Consider the following 17,626-nt stretch of genomic DNA (forward strand, 5'->3'; position numbering starts at 1 on the left):
CTTCGATCACACATGGAACGATCTGCCCCCCCCCCCCAACCCCCCCACCCCCCTCCAAATGTACAAACTGTTGCTGCTTAATGAACTCTGTGTGTGTGTGTGTGGTCAAACCTCCACGGCAGGACGTTTACCGTTCCCCTCCTTGTCTGCGTCTCATTGACACCCGACCATCAATCCCTGCATCAACCCCCCCCCCCCCACCCCCTTCTTTGCAGGTCGATCAGATCTGAACCCCCCCCATATTGCCTCCCCCGGGGGAGTGCTTGTGTTTTTGCTCCTGTTGAGGACCGACGTCTCTGCTGTTCATATAAGAGACATAAAACGCCGTCTTGAATTGTGCTGCAGCTGCTGATGCTGTTCTTTGTGGTGAAATCTCCTTTTTTTTTATGTACGAAGCATTAAAACTGCCTTTTCAAAAGCAATATTTACCATTCGAAATGGGTGCAAACTATCTTCCTGGTGTAAACCTGCAGCCTGTCGCCATTTAATTTAATTTAATTTAATTTAATTTAATTTAATTTTATAAATTTTTATTACATTTTATAAAATGTAATGAAGTTTTATAAAATTCCATAAAATGTTACTTTATTTAATATGTATTTATTTATTTTATATATATATATATATATATATATATATATATATATATATATATATATATATATATATATGGAACGTTACAGGAAGTCGTTCCTCCCCACAGCAATAAGACTTTTTAACTCATCTACCTCCGTCAGAGCCTCAATATAATCCTCATATTATACATATAATACTCATGGTTATTTCTACGTGCTCACGTGCCTACCCAGATATTTTATGTCCTACCCAGATATTTTTATATTTGTATATTTTTATTTTTTACTTTTATATTCTATTCTATTGTATTTTATAACGTTCCTAGGTACCAGATTGTTGCAACAAAACAATTTCCCTTCGGGGATGAATAAAGTAATTATCTATCTACCTACCTATCTATCTATCTATCTATCTATCTATCTATCTATCTATCTATCTATCTATCTATCTATCTATCTATCTATCTATCTATCTATCTATCTATCTATCTATCTATCTATCTATCTATCTATCTATCTATCTATCTATCTATCTATCTATCTATCTATCTATCTATCTATCTATCTATCTATCTATCTATATCTATATATATAATTGTCTTGATCTTTGTGCTCCAGATCTTATTTAGGTTTTATGTATAAAAACAGAAGGATGAGTTAGTTCTGAGTTTGACGGGACGCGTTACTTCCAGATATGCAGATGTAGTGTCGTCAATGTTCAGAGCTCGTTGTTCTCAACAGCACCCTCTAGTGGCCGGGCAGGATAACTACATAGTTTTCAGTGTTTCTGTGGGGTTTTTTTTCTGACGTCGGTTTCAGAACGTTGTGACTTTTCTGAAACGAAGATGAAAGAAGTTACTTTAGATGTAAATGGAGCTTTAAGGTGTAAACATGAGACGGTTTCATCACAACAAACAAACAAACAACCTCCGGCCCCAACATGTCAACTGTGAAAACGACGTGTTTTCACTTGAAACGACTGGAAAACGTTTCCCGACTGTTCACGTGGACTCGGTTTGTTTCACTCAGAACTCAGACGACACGTGAGAAGAATCTGTTAAACGTTTAAAAATAGATCCCATCAATACCACATTTTAAAGCATTTTCTTTTTTTTTTCCCGCTCTAAAAATAATCTCTTCATAAATGTTTGACGGCAGAAATAAGCCCCGGTTGTTTAACGGCTCCTGCAGTGAGTGGAGGTTTATTGGTGGAAGATAAACTGATTTTTATTTTTATTTCTTTCTTCGTCCGGCGTGTGGAAGGAGATAAAGTATTGTCATGAAACTCACTGATGTCTGGAGCGTCACGCTCCGACCTCGGGGGGGCGATTGAACCGTCGCCCTTCACGTCGTCACGCCACCAGCAGAAGCACGCCGTTTTATGTCTTCAAATGAAGAGTTTTGAAAAAAGAAAGAGGATATTTGAGTTTCACGTTTCTCAGAAAAAACCCAAAAAAGTGGCTCTGATCCGCCGTGTGGATTTTTATCGCCACTTGTTTGACTGCGGCGGTAGATAAAAACACTAGAGCCTGTCGACACCACGTGCCTACAGCGCCGCCATCTTGGATAGGTCTCCCGCTCGCGCGAAACATAAAGATCCCAGGCGAGAAAGTCCACAAAAAACAATCGTAGCTCGCTTGCTCGTCCACGTAGCAACATGAATGATACCTCGTTTTAAAGCTGAGGAAAAGCTCTATCAGCAATATGAGGTTTCATGAGGTTTCCACGGGTATTACTTGTGTTGCTACGTTGACTAGCAAGCGAGCTACCAATGTTTTTTCGTGTGGATTTTCCAGGCTGGGATCTTTATGTTGAGCGGGAGACCTTTCCAAGATGGCGGCGCTGTCGGCATCTAGTGTTTTATATCTATGGATTATGAAATTAAATCCACTGAAGTTGTACTGAAGCTGACACACAACTAGGCTGGACGGGTTTTCAATAATAAATTCAGTTAAATAAAAAATAAATTCAGACTCATAGACAGAATTACAATGCGGCGAACAAAGAATATATATTTTCTTGTTGCTCGATTTAAAAAAAGTTTCTCCATTTGTCTATAACTTCTCAACTGGTGTGTTTAAGTTAAAAACACACACATTTAACACATTCAGAACCTTTACATGTGATTAATTTCCTTCAGGCAGTAAGAATCCACTAAATTAAAACATGGGTTCCCTGCCTGTGATGCTACGATGCTAACCGCTAACCCCCACCCACAACAAACGTGAACAATATTATTCATTGTAGCCAAACGCCGACACGTCAAACAGTGATTTCTATTAAAATTGCCGACATGAGTTTTGTCTTCAGTCGTTGGTGGAGCATCAGTTCATCTTCCGTCAGAACCTCCTGAACACACAGACTCTCCTCACGGCGACAATGTTTAACATTTAACGTAAAAAAAAACAAACATGTCGCGTCGTCGGCAGAGTTAATGCACATCGTCGTCTCGGCGGCACCAGTCGCTCCTTTATAACCTTTCAACATTTCACAAGAACATCGTCAGCCACTAATCTGCACTTCGACAATAAATCAGAATTACCAAACAAAGTGTCAGAGTGGTCCCCCCCTTTCCCCCCCACAACCCCCCCACCCACCCCCCAACCTGACCTATCACAGGTAATAAAAGCTTCAAAGTCAGACGCTAAATGTGTTTAGATTTTTAATTATCACTCTGATCCTCTTGGCAAATAACAGTAGCGATCGATACCGGCTACTGGGAAATATTCCATTGCCGAATGCATAGCGGGAGGATTAGCGCCGTCGCCGTCGATTGAAAAATCAAATTAGTGGCGATGATGAGCGGATCCCGGCGCGGGGGGGGGGGGGTTGGGGGGGGGGGAAGCGACAGATGGATCACATGCTGTCTGGGACCAGTCGTAACGTCAAACACAAGCAGGAAGCCGACAATCAATCGTTACTGACGGATCACAACTCCTACACGTTGGCGCCTTTCGACTACCTGGGAGTCTGAATGGAAGAGGAAACGTCCTCCAGAGCTCCGGTGGGCAACTCACCGCTCAGCTAGCTGCTTCACCTTCCCAGTGAGAGGAGGAAGAATCACACAATCCGCACTGAGAATTATAGATTACGTCGATATCGTCGATCAAAATACCTCCAACGAGAATCTAAACCCCCCCGTTTGTCACGTCCACTAGTCCAGTGTTTTCCAACCACTGCTGTTTCCGCAAGATCTCGTCAGGTGAGCCGTGGGAAATAATCACATTTCACATTTTTTTCTAAAAAAAACATTTGCTCTCACAGAGTAATGATGTATAAATACTCTTCACCACTAGAGGGCAGCACAGAACTTTGCCGGTGAAATGTAAAGTGACAGACGTCAGTGTGGTTCATCTCCACCTCCTGCTACCATCTTGTATCAAAGTACTGTGTCAGTGACAGTGATGGAGAAGTTTTTGAAAACCAGGATCTCAGCTCTTCATCCATCAGGTCCAGGTTTCACACTGAGGGAGTCACTATTAAAAAAAGTCCTTGTTTCTGGATTTACTGGATTCCTGTTGATAAAACTTTGATGTCTTTGATGACAATGACTTTGATGTCTTTGATGAGAAAGACTTTATATTGTTAATAGAGGCTACAGAGTTTAACATTTTGACGGGTGGTGGTGTGACTCCAGATGTTTCCAATGAAAAAAGTGTGCCTTGGCTCAAAAAGGTAGAAAAACACTGCAATATGCTTTATTTTTATGTTTGTTTGTCGCTTCTCTTTTGATTCTGTCTGATTCTGTTGTGTTTTTCTTGTGCTTGTGTGTCGTTTCTAATTGTATCATTGCTGTTTGCTGAATGCGTCGTTAAACTCGAGTCCAGAACCTCGACCGAGTTCCTGTGTTGTCGTCAGGAAAGAGAAAAAAACCTTTCCTTCCACCTGCGGGAAGAGATTAGCTGAGAGACGAAGCCTCTGGAAACACCGGTTTTCTGAAGACGTTCGAATCGAACTCTGTGCTTTTTTATTACACGCTGGCAGAAAAGATTAATTTCTAATGATTTTCATCTCGTTTTAGAGGGAAAAGTCTGTCGTTATTGGACTCTGTAAAGCTCATGATTACTTTTAACGACCAGAACTTTAACTTTGAAGTTTCTTCGTGGTACTAAAAGAAATATGACAAGAGCTTGAATGACGAAATACTTTTTTTTTTTTGCTTTTTCCCTCTTGCGAAATTAGAACCAGTGATGGAAGTTCATCCAGGAAGGAAATAAAATCTACATCAGCAATCTGCCTGGACACTTCTAGGCCCCGTTTCCACGGCAACGCGTCGAGCAAAACGTTTTACCAAGAGTATCTGTTTACCCGTTTCCATGGAAACTGAAACTTTCTTTCAGGAAGTTGCGTTTCCAGTGAAAACGAACGGCGGTTTGGAGATTCCGCTTATCAACTCTGACGCGTAAACAATCTGATCTGTTTTGCTTTAGTTCATAGAGACAATTTCAGCTTTTTTTTAAAAATTCACTTTATTTTTATTGCAAGTTTATTTTATTGCATGAATACATGGCTGGCAAAAAGAAATACACGTACATGTAATAAAAAAAAACAAGTAAAACTTCCCCAAAAAACAAAACAAACAAGAACAATAGAGTTTGACGATATTATTTATATTTTCAAAGTTCCTTTATCTTACGTTCCGTTTCCATGGTTGTAATCTGGACAATTCATCTCCATTTGTTTACTGTTGTCTCATTTAGTTTAAAGACAAGAAAAGAAACGCGTTTTCTCCGCAGACGAATGAAACCAAATCCTTGCAATAGACAGTTTAATTAAATGCAGTTAACTGTAAGTGATTTTGTGGTACTTTTACAATAGTAACTTTACTTTTAATGTGAATTTAAGCCGAACAGTAACAATTCCCATCAAACAAGTTGGTTTGAAGTTAATTTTCATTACATGTGATTTAGAAAAGAAAGACGAGATTCCTTGAAAAACACAACCTTTGCTAGCCTCGTGTCAGGTTGTGTACCAGGACTGAAAATTCAATAAATAAGGATTAATGCTGCGTATCAGTGATGAACTGGTCCCACGCGGAGAAATGAGGGTCACCCCTCAGGTTTCACTGTTTTCAGGCCGGCTGCTTCAGGACAGGACTAAACAACGTGATAATTCGCCAGCTCTGGTTTAATCTTCTTGTATTATACCGTGTTAGTCGTACAGAAGCCAGCTGTGCTTAATCAAGTCTCAAAAATAACTCTGAGGGGTAAAGAAACATTTAATGTGCCTCTCCAAACACCAGCCCCTCCGTGACCTTTTGCCTCTGCGACAAGAGACTAAGTAAACTGCACTTATGCTCTTAAAGAGAGTTTATGAAAGTTGCATGTGCGGCGAATGTTGGCTTTGCTAATGAAGCCCAGCCAGGGAAAACAAGCCGCCTTTAATTTCAGCTTGTGACTTGTGACTTGTGAGAGGTTCCCTCTGTAGTTCACCGAGGACGGCGCATTCCAGCCAACATGGCAACGGCTGAATGAGACGGTCTGTTTGTGATTTCGTCCTCTCGCCAGTGGGAAGCCCAGGGGCGGTGCAGGGTGGTGCAGGGTGGTGGAGGGTGGTGCAGGGTGGTGGAGGGTCCTCTCACCAGTGAAGAGCCCAGAGGTGTCAGAGGGTGGTGCAGGGTGGTGGAAGGTGGTGCAGGGTGGTGGAGGGTCCTCTCACCAGTGAAGAGCCCAGAGGTGACGGAGGGTGGTGGAGGGTCCTCTCACCAGTGAGAAGCCCCGAGGTGGTGCAGGGTGGTGCAGGGTGGTGGAGGGTCCTCTCACCAGTGAAAAGCCCAGAGGTGACGGAGGGTGGTGGAAGGTGGTGCAGGGTGGTGGAGGGTCCTCTCGCCAGTGAGAAGCCCTGAGGTGACGGAGGGTGGCGGCGGGTCCTCTCGCAAGTGAGAAGCCCCAAGAGGGCACAGGGTGGTGGAGGGTGGCGGAGGGTGGTGGAGGGTCCTCTCGCCAGTGGGAAGCCCAGAGGTGGTGCAGGGTGGTGGAGGGTCCTTTCACCAGTGAGAAGCCCCGAGGTGGCGCAGGGTGGTGGAGGGTGGTGGCGGGTTCTCTTGCCAGAGAATCCCTGAGGTGGCGGAGGGTCCTCTCACCAGTGAGAAGCCCTGAGGTGATGGAGGTGCCCCGAGGTGGTGGAGGGTGGCGGAGGGTGGTGGAGGGTCCTCTCGCCAGTGAAATCCCAGAGGTGACGGAGGGTGGCGGAGGGTGGTGGAGGGTCCTCTCGCCAGTGAGAAACCCTGAGGTGACGGAGGGTGGTGGAGGGTCCTCTCGCCAGTGAGAAGCCCTGAGGTGACGGAGGGTGGCGGAGGGTGGTGGAGGGTCCTCTCGCCAGTGAGAAACCCTGAGGTGACGGAGGGTGGTGGAGGGTCCTCTCGCCAGTGAGAAACCCTGAGGTGACGGAGGGTGGTGGAGGGTCCTCTCGCCAGTGAGAAGCCCTGAGGTGACGGAGGGTGGTGGAGGGTTCTCTTGCCAGAGAATCCCAGAGATGACGGCGGGTGGTGGAGGGTCCTCTCACCAGTGAGAAGCCCCGAGGTGACGGAGGTGCCCCGAGGTGGTGGAGGGTGGCGGAGGCCCCACTTGTTCAGCAGAAATCCCCACCAACAGCAGCTCTTGGCTGATTGTAGTTTTGCCGGAGCTTCAGTGTGTCACCACTGGAACTGGACCCTCCTGTTGGTACAAGGCAGCAGCAAGCAGTGGGAATCCTTCCCTCCTAATATCAACAACAGGTAATTACAGGACAATAGCAGGAGCCCAAGCCTTAAATATACAGTCGCGCTGCAGCGACTCTTTCAAGCTTCATTTTCACAGACGTGCTCGCTAAGCCCAACAAAGTAGAGAGAGGATTCCTCTTTCCTGACTGAGTAATCCATTAATTTCTCATTCCCTCCTTGCTTTGCCCGGTGGCATGTCTCGTCTCGGTGATTTCTTTTACCTCCAACGGAGCTTTGGGAAAACACAAACACTCACCTTCTCATGCTGCCTCGGCCTCCAGCCGTCTGAAGGTGGAGGTCCTGAGGAAACCAGGAGAACCAGGCTCCGGGTCGGAATGTAGCCCAGAGAATACTGCAGTTTCTTTATGGTTCATAGAAATACTGCAGTTTCTTTATTGTTCACAGAAATACTGCAGTTTCTTTATTGTTCACAGAAATACTGCAGTTTCTTTATTGTTCACAGAAATACTGCAGTTTCTTTATGGTTCACAGAAATACTGCAGTTTCTTTATGGTTCACAGAAATACTGCAGTTTCTTTATTGTTCACAGAAATACTGCAGTTTCTTTATTGTTCACAGAAACACTGCAGTTTCTTTATGGTTCATAGAAATACTGCAGTTTCTTTATGGTTCATAGAAATACTGCAGTTTCTTTATGGTTCACAGAAATACTGCAGTTTCTTTATTGTTCACAGAAATACTGCAGTTTCTTTATGGTTCACAGAAATACTGCAGTTTCTTTATGGTTCACAGAAATACTGCAGTTTCTTTATTGTTCACAGAAATACTGCAGTTTCTTTATTGTTCACAGAAACACTGCAGTTTCTTTATGGTTCATAGAAATACTGCAGTTTCTTTATGGTTCATAGAAATACTGCAGTTTCTTCATGGTTCACAGAAATACTGCAGTTTCTTTATGGTTCATAGAAATACTGCAGTTTCTTCATGGTTCATAGAAATACTGCAGTTTTTGTATGGTTCACAGAAATACTGCAGTTTCTTCATTGTTCACAGAAATACTGCAGTTTCTTTATGGTTCACAGAAATACTGCAGTTTCTTTATGGTTCACAGAAATACTGCAGTTTCTTTATTGTTCACAGAAATACTGCAGTTTCTTTATGGTTCACAGAAATACTGCAGTTTCTTTATTGTTCACAGAAATACTGCAGTTTCTTTATTGTTCACAGAAATACTGCAGTTTCTTTATTGTTCACAGAAATACTGCAGTTTCTTTATGGTTCACAGAAATACTGCAGTTTCTTTATGGTTCACAGAAATACTGCAGTTTCTTTATGGTTCATAGAAATACTGCAGTTCCTTTATGGTTCACAGAAATACTGCAGTTTCTTTATTGTTCACAGAAATACTGCAGTTTCTTTATTGTTCATAGAAATACTGCAGTTTCTTTATTGTTCACAGAAATACTGCAGTTTCTTTATGGTGCACAGAAATACTGCAGTTTCTTTATGGTTCACAGAAATACTGCAGTTTCTTTATGGTTCACAGAAATACTGCAGTTTCTTTATGGTTCACAGAAATACTGCAGTTTCTTTATGGTTCACAGAAATACTGCAGTTTCTTTATGGTTCACAGAAATACTGCAGTTTCTTTATGGTTCACAGAAATACTGCAGTTTCTTTATTGTTCACAGAAATACTGCAGTTTCTTTATGGTTCACAGAAATACTGCAGTTTCTTTATTGTTCACAGAAATACTGCAGTTTCTTTATGGTTCACAGAAATACTGCAGCCCCTGCTTTCTTCTTACCTGTTGCTTTATTACATAGTCCATCGTTGGACGGCCCAGTAGTCCATCGTTGGACATTGTTGGATGGCCAGGCAGTCCATTGTTGGACATCGTTGGACGGCCCAGTAGTCCATCGTTGGACATTGTTGGATGGCCAGGCAGTCCATCGTTGGACATCGTTGGACGGCCCAGTAGTCCATCGTTGGACATTGTTGGATGGCCAGGCAGTCCATCGTTGGACATCGTTGGACGGCCCAGTAGTCCATCGTTGGACATTGTTGGATGGCCAGGCAGTCCATCGTTGGACATCGTTGGACGGCCCAGTAGTCCACCGTTGGACATTGTTGGATGGCCAGGCAGTCCATTGTTGGACATTGTTGGACGGCCCAGTAGTCCACCGTTGGACATGGTTGGACGGCCCAGCAGTCCATCGTTGGACATTGTTGGACGGCCCAGTAGTCCACCGTTGGACATGGTTGGACGGCCCAGCAGTCCATCGTTGGACATGATTGGACGGCCCAGCAGTCCATCATTGGACATTGTTGGACGGCCCAGCAGTCCATTGTTGGACGGCCCATCGTTGGACATCGTTGGACATTGTTAGAAAGCCCAGCAGTCCATCATTGGACATCGTTGGATTCAGATCCTGACGTTCTGCTGAGTCGAGGATTCAAAGCGCCCCCTGCTGGTTCAGCCTGGTTTTAACACGTTAACGTCACAATGTGAAAATAGCATTCAGCTTTGTTCAAAGCATCATTTTGCTATTCAATTAAAATCTCTGAGCCTAAAGGTTTGAACGTCAACATGAAACGTGTCGTTCACACTGCAGGGTTTTAGACTTCAAAGTGTTTCTATGGAAACTTTCATCATGATGAGTTTTCATGTTGAGCCACGACTTCCTGCTATTGGTTCTCTGTGTAATGAAGCCCCGCCCACATGCAGCAGGGGACGATAAACATCAACAACGGGAGAAAACAGACATTCTAGTGGAGGAAGCTGGATTGTTATTATGGTGACTGTCAAAATAAAAGTCTCAAGTTGGATCATTTCAAAGTAAATCTGGCCCTTTGTGGGCAGAACTGAGAAAAATCAACAGTTGAAGCTCGAACTTGGAGGATTTCTTCAGAAGTTTGTAGCTTCTCTTGTTCTCCTCTTCTCCTTTTCTTTTCTTCTCTTCTCCTTTTCTCTTGTTCTCCTCTTCTCCTTTTCTTTTCTTCTCTTCTCCTTTTCTCTTGTTCTCCTCTTCTCCTTTTCTTCTCTTCTCATGTTCTCCTGTTCTTCTCTTCTCTTGTTCTCCTCTTCACCTTTTCTTCTCTTCTCATGTTCTCCTGTTCTTCTCCTCTTCTCTTCACTTGTTCTCCTCTTCTCCTCTTCTCCTCTTCTTCTCTTCTCTTGTTCTTCTCTTCTCTTGTTCTCCTCTTCTCTTGTTCTTCTCTTCTCTTGTTCTCCTCTTCTCCTCTTCTCTTGTTCTTCTCTTCTCCTCTTCTCCTCTTCTCCTGTTCTTCTCTTCTCCTGTTCTCTTCTTCTCTCCTCTCCTCCTCTCCTCCTCTTCTCTCTTGTTCTTCCAGGCTGATGACAGTCTGTCATTGAGATCAACTCGTCCTCTCAGGTTCAACAACTATTAACGACCAGTGAACTCGTAGTTTTAATAAACAGGAGAAGAGAGTCGGTCGTCATCCGTCTTCTGACTTCAGGTTTTCCTTCCAGAATAAAAGTCCTCCGACAGGCTGGACAGCAGAACCACAGCAGAACCTCCATCGCTCTTCCTCACAGGCGTTATTGCTCTGCGCCTCTGGAAACCGGGGGGGGGGGGGGTCTGACCTTTGACCTCCGCCTCTCCACTGATCCAGAGTGGCTGAGGAGTGAGACTGATCCACAGTGAAGAGTGAGACTGATCCACAGTGAAGAGTGAGACTGATCCACAGAGTGAAGAGTGAGTTTGATCCACAGTGAGGAGTGAGACTGATCCACAGTGAGGAGTGAGACTGATCCACAGAGTGACTGAGGAGTGAGACTGATCCACAGTGAGGAGTGAGACTGATCCACAGTGAGGAGTGAGACTGATCCACAGAGTGACTGAGGAGTGAGACTGATCCACAGTGAGGAGTGAGACTGATCCACAGTGAAGAGTGAGACTGATCCACATTTAGTAGTGAGACTGATCCACAGTGAAGAGTGAGACTGATCCACAGAGTGACTGAGGAGTGAGACTGATCCACAGTGAGGAGTGAGACTGATCCACCGAGTGAGACTGATCCACAGTGAGGAGTGAGACTGATCCACAATGAGGAGTGAGACTGATCCACAGTGAAGAGTGAGACTGATCCACATTTAGTAGTGAGACTGATCCACAGTGAAGAGTGAGACTGATCCACAGAGTGAGACTGATCCACAGTGAGGAGTGAGACTGATCCACATTTAGTAGTGAGACTGATCCACATTTAGTAGTGAGACTGATCCACAGTGAGGAGTGAGACTGATCCACAGTGAAGAGTGAGACTGATCCACAGAGTGAGACTGATCCACAGTGAGGAGTGAGACTGATCCACCGAGTGAGACTGATCCACAGTGAGGAGTGAGACTGATCCACAGTGAAGAGTGAGACTGATCCACAGAGTGAGACTGACCCACGGTGAGGAGTGAGACTGATCCAGAGTGAAGAGTGAGACTGATCCACAGAGTGAGACTGATCCACAGTGAGGAGTGAGACTGATCCACAGTGAAGAGTGAGACTGATCCACAGAGTGAGACTGATCCACGGTGAGGAGTGAGACTGATCCAGAGTGAAGAGTGAGACTGATCCACAGTGAGGAGTGAGACTGATCCACAGTGAAGAGTGAGACTGATCCACATTTAGTAGTGAGACTGATCCACAGTGAAGAGTGAGACTGATCCACAGAGTGAGACTGATCCACAGTGAGGAGTGAGACTGATCCACATTTAGTAGTGAGACTGATCCACATTTAGTAGTGAGACTGATCCACAGTGAGGAGTGAGACTGATCCACAGTGAGGAGTGAGACTGATCCACAGTGAAGAGTGAGACTGATCCACAGAGTGAGACTGATCCACAGTGAGGAGTGAGACTGATCCACCGAGTGAGACTGATCCACAGTGAGGAGTGAGACTGATCCACAGGGAAGAGTGAGACTGATCCACAGTGAAGAGTGAGACTGATCCACGGTGAGGAGTGAGACTGATCCAGAGTGAAGAGTGAGACTGATCCACAGAGTGAGACTGATCCACAGTGAAGAGTGAGACTGATCCACCGAGTGAGACTGATCCACAGTGAGGAGTGAGACTGATCCACAGTGAAGAGTGAGACTGATCCACAGAGTGAGACTGACCCACGGTGAGGAGTGAGACTGATCCAGAGTGAAGAGTGAGACTGATCCACAGTGAGACTGATCCACGGTGAAGGGTGAGACTGATCCACAGTGAAGAGTGAGACTGATCCACATTGAAGAGTGAGACTGATCCACATTGAAGAGTGAGACTGATCCACAGTGAAGAGTGAGACTGATCCACAGAGTGAGACTGATCCACAGAGTGAGACGTTTCTCATAATTCCACATGAAGCCCAGAAAGCAACCCATGTTGTGGCTTCAAGCTTTTCATTTGCTCGTCCCTCCCTGACCCCACACTTTGGTCCACATCAAAGCTGCTCCACATCTGGTTCTGGGTAGAGGCCGGGGGCAGGTGGACCCGGCGGGGGGGGGGGGGGGGGGGGGATCAGTGGGGGGTAGGAGGGGGGGGACACACAGCGAGCTCACCACTCACCACACTTCACTGAATATTAATCCCACTTTGGAAAAAACAGGATTGTCATTTCCTGGATGAAGGTTTTTGAAAATTAGCCCCACCATAAATCTCCGCAGGTTTAATTGCCCCGCCGGGGCTTTTAGCAGGTTCATTACAAACAGACGTGTTTATCAGGCTGCCGTCCATCTTTTCTGTCTTTATGGTGCAGAATTCAATGGTAGACATAGTGTTGGGCTCACGGGGCTGCTCAGAGTTTTAAATGGATTTCAAAATAAAAGTAAAGCCCAACCTCTGAAACAATTAGCTCGACACTTCCAGCCAACATTTTACCCCTGAAAGTGAATAAATTAAATCCAAATTAAAGGTTATGAGTGACTCAGCTGCATTAAAAGGGTTAACAGGATTTCACTGTAATAATTATCTACAAACCAAACTCACCGCTGACATTTTGTATTATTTTACTTTTTAATAAAACAGCACTTTTTTTTTTTTTTTAAAGTTTTTGCTTTATTGAAATGATTTTTAATTTTGGATGTCGTCTCTTTTTTTTATTCTACATGCTAATTCTGCTTTTATCACTTATGAAAGGCTCCACGAGTCAAAAATTTAATTTAACTGACAGCTTCTGTTAAAATCTTCTTTAAATCAGTGAAAGTACATAAATATATCTTACGGCGCAGTTACATTACATAAACAACATCATTTGCAACGATAGCTGATTTTTATATGTTTATTATGCTTTCAGATTAGTTTTTCCAAATAACAATGTTCATTTTTCTAATTTAAACCTTCTCTGTCGTGAATGCTTTTTAAAAATCTTATTTACAGGTATAAAATAACGAATGCTCTTCTAATTATTATTTTTTGTTACCTTTTTCTTTGATGTATTAAGTTCTTGCATGTTGAATTTTGAGAGCATTTATACAAAGTCGATATTTCATGTATGCTGAAATCACCATAATGAAAAAAAATTACGATAAATCCAAACAATCCAGGTTTGTATTTGGTAACGATTGTTTGTAATGTAGAGAAATCACAGCGTCAACATGAAGAAACATCGACTCTCGCGCTATATTTTCTACAAAATACAATAAAACACACATTTCACTGTTCGGTCAACAACTGATTTTCAATTCAGCCTCTGAATGTCCTGATTTTTTCATCAAAAGCCAGTTTCATTTAACTTAAACTTGTATTTTTAAGAGTTTAATATGCAGTGCTTTTTTCTTTTTTTTTTTAACTATGATGAGCGAATCTGTCGAGTTTTAAATGAAACGACGACAAACGTGCTGCTGGTTGATGATGGTTTTAATGGAAACTTCGTTTTTCTATCATTCATTAAAAAAAAAAAAAAAAAACATGTTAGCGAAAGAAGAAGTGAAATGTTGAGAAAGGTTGAAGAGAGACAGATTGTGTGTGTGTGTGTGTGTGTGTGTGTGTGTGTGTGTGTGTGTGTGTGTGTGTGTGTGTGTGTGTGTGTGTGTGTGTGTGTGTGTGTGTGTGTGTGCTGCTGCATATAACCTCTGCCACCATGGCCAAGTCATCCTGGTGAAGATTGCCGGCAGGCCCCGGGGGTCAGAGGTCGGCCCTCTGAGGGAATTGTCCCTTTAAAAGGTTATCTGGGGCTCAGTTCGCCGCTATGATGTGATTTCAGTTTGTAATTGTGTATGATTGAAATAATATATAATATCAAACAAGCTCTGAAGGTCATCTTTTTTCCCAGGGTTGCAACGTTTTCTCCTCTGAGGGAAAAAAAAAACAGAAAGAAAGAAGAAAAAACAACAAAACAAACGTTCAAATATGTGGCTTTTGGGGTAAATCCATTAACAATCACAATTTTGAAACTCTGGAATTTTGCGACTTACGGGTGAATATGAAATCCTCTGCTGCAGCTAAAGACACAACATATCATTACTGTAAGTTTCATCTCTCTTATCTCAAACGTAAATATACTTATGACGACGTGGTGTTTGTTCAGTTTGCTCTCCGATGGGAAAATCCCCGATCGTTTAAATAGAAAGAGGAAAAAAAGGAAAAAAAAAAAAAAAAAAAAGGACAGTCGTTTCTTTGTTCTTTGCCTTTTCTTCCGTTTGCCTGTTTGTTGGTTATTCCTGATTAGAAAGGATCTCCATCTGCCTGTCTGGAGCTCGTAAGCCCGCTCAGATCTCCGTTTCTTGTTGGGCGAAAGCTCAGCTAAATCCGCGCAAGCCTAATGTTTATCCGATGTGAAAATAATTACTCAAAAGTGTTTTTCTTAATCCCGATAATTAGAGCGCGGGAAGGAAGATCAGTGTCACTGTACATGGCCGCGGCCCCGGCGATTGACTTCCTGGTCGCCGGCAGTTTCAGGTGGAGATGGGAGCGGATAAAGGTTAGATTAGGCCTAATCCGGAGCAGCAGCAGCCCTTAATCTGTTATGATACAAGGATGATCACTTAAAAAGGTCTGGATCCGGGGGCTCTGCCGCCTGGCTGGGCGAGCCGGGCCCGACTGGGACCCGTCTTAAAACCCGCTTAGCGGCGCCAGCAGCTGTGAGCTCCCGCCGACCGCCGCCGCCAGAGAGCGAGACCGAGACGGAGGAAGACGTCTCAGTGTCAAACCCCCCCCCCCTCTGATAACCCCCCCGCCACTCCCCCCCATCCGTCAGGACTTCTTTTTGACGGGGGGGAAACCTGTTGTTCGGCCGTAATCTCAAGATCAACAAGCGCGTTTTGATTCCCGGGCTGAGATTCCACAGATCTGCTAAATGAAGCCCCGTTAAAGCCCCGATGGGGGGAGCGGCTCATTTGGTTCAGAGCCGGCGAGGCGGGGGACTGGCGACCCCGCCATGTTGGACGGAGTCGTCCTCCAGCTCGCATTACCAAATCCTCCAAGGGGGGGGGGGGGGTGTTTGGGTTGGAGAGCTAAGAGGTGGGGGCGGCGGGGAGGATTAGGGGAGGAAATCTGCATGGCGGATGGGAAAGATGGCGGGACGGCGCCCTGTGTGGACGTCTCGGGATGCTGAGCGAGACGCTGGGGACACTGGGGACACTGGAGACACTGGGAATGCTAGGGACACTGGGGACACTGGAGATGCTGGGAATGCTAGGGACACTGGGGACACTGGAGATGCTGGGAATGCTAGGGACACTGGGGACGCTGGACATGCTGGGGACGCTGGAGACACTAGGAATGCTAGGGACACTGGAGATGATGGGGACACTGGAGACACTGGGAATGCTAGGGACACTGGGGACGCTGGAGATGATGGGGATGCTGGGAATGCTAGGGACACTGGGGACAATGGAGACACTGGGAATGCTAGGGACACTGGGGACACTGGAGATGATGGGGATGCTGGGGACACTGGAGACACTGGACATGCTGGGGACACTGGAGACACTGGGAATGCTAGGGACACTGGGGACACTGGAGACACTGGGAATGCTAGGGACACTGGAGACACTGGGAATGCTAGGGACACTGGAGATGCTGGGAATGCTGGGGACGCTGGAGACACTGGGAATGCTAGGGACACTGGGGACACTGGAGACACTGGGAATGCTAGGGACACTGGAGACACTGGGAATGCTAGGGACACTGGAGATGCTGGGAATGCTGGGGACACTGGAGACACTGGGAATGCTAGGGACACTGGGGACACTGGAGACACTGGGAATGCTAGGGACACTGGGGACACTGGAGACACTGGGAATGCTAGGGACACTGGAGACACTGGGAATGCTAGGGACACTGGAGACACTGGACATGCTGGGGACACTGGAGACACTGGGAATGCTAGGGACACTGGGGACACTGGAGACACTGGGAATGCTAGGGACACTGGAGACACTGGGAATGCTAGGGACACTGGAGATGCTGGGAATGCTGGGGACACTGGAGACACTGGGAATGCTAGGGACACTGGGGACGCTGGAGATGCTGGAGACACTGGAGACACTGGGAATGCTATGCTATGCTATGCTATGCTATGCTATGCTATGCTATGCTATGCTATGCTGTGCTAGGTTATGTTATGTTATGTTATGCTATGCTATGCTGGGGACGCTGGGAATGCTAGGGACACCGGGCCATTTTATGCTATGTTATGTTATGTTACGTTGTCTTGTCTTATCTTAGTTACACTGCAACTTTAATTTAAATATACTATTCTATTATTCCTTTCTGTTATACGACACTATTGTTAACGACCATACTTGTAGTTGAGTAAACAATTTTGCCATAATAGTTTAATTATAACACATTATTTTCCACTTCACCAATAAAACAGTTTCCTCGTGTCGCTGACAATCACATTATCTTTAATTGGAAAAAAAAAAAAAAAGCATCCCAGGTTAAATAATTCAAATGAGCTGCAACAGTTAAACAAGCGTATTGATGAAGAAAACGTGTTTTAATGTTCGATCATGGACGCTACCATCACGTGTCGTCGGCCTCAGTAATTAGTTGCATATTTACCAGCCTGGTTTATATGATAATAAGCAGATGGGATCAATTCACGCATATGATTATTGACCTTTCTTTCTTTTTTTTTAGACCCAGTCTATTGATCAGTGCAGAAATAACTCGACACCCAGTTGCCTAAAAAAAAAAGAGCTTCGTTATGTAATTTGCCGTGTTTTAACGGCTCGCGGCTCTCAGGACCTCGCCAGTTTGTCCCGTCCAGCCAGAGTCACCATATTGATTATTGGCAATCGGACGCGACGAGTCCACATCACAGTTAAACAAGCTGATTAATTCTTAATCACCCAATTTATATTCACTAATTTTGAGCCGCTGTCACATCCTATTCAAATCATCTGGTCTTAAATACAGCGGCTGGGCGATACAGATGTGACGCTGC

Source organism: Blennius ocellaris (assembly GCF_963422515.1).
Source record: "Blennius ocellaris genome assembly, chromosome: 9".
In the NCBI taxonomy this organism is placed as follows: Eukaryota; Metazoa; Chordata; class Actinopteri; order Blenniiformes; family Blenniidae; genus Blennius; species Blennius ocellaris.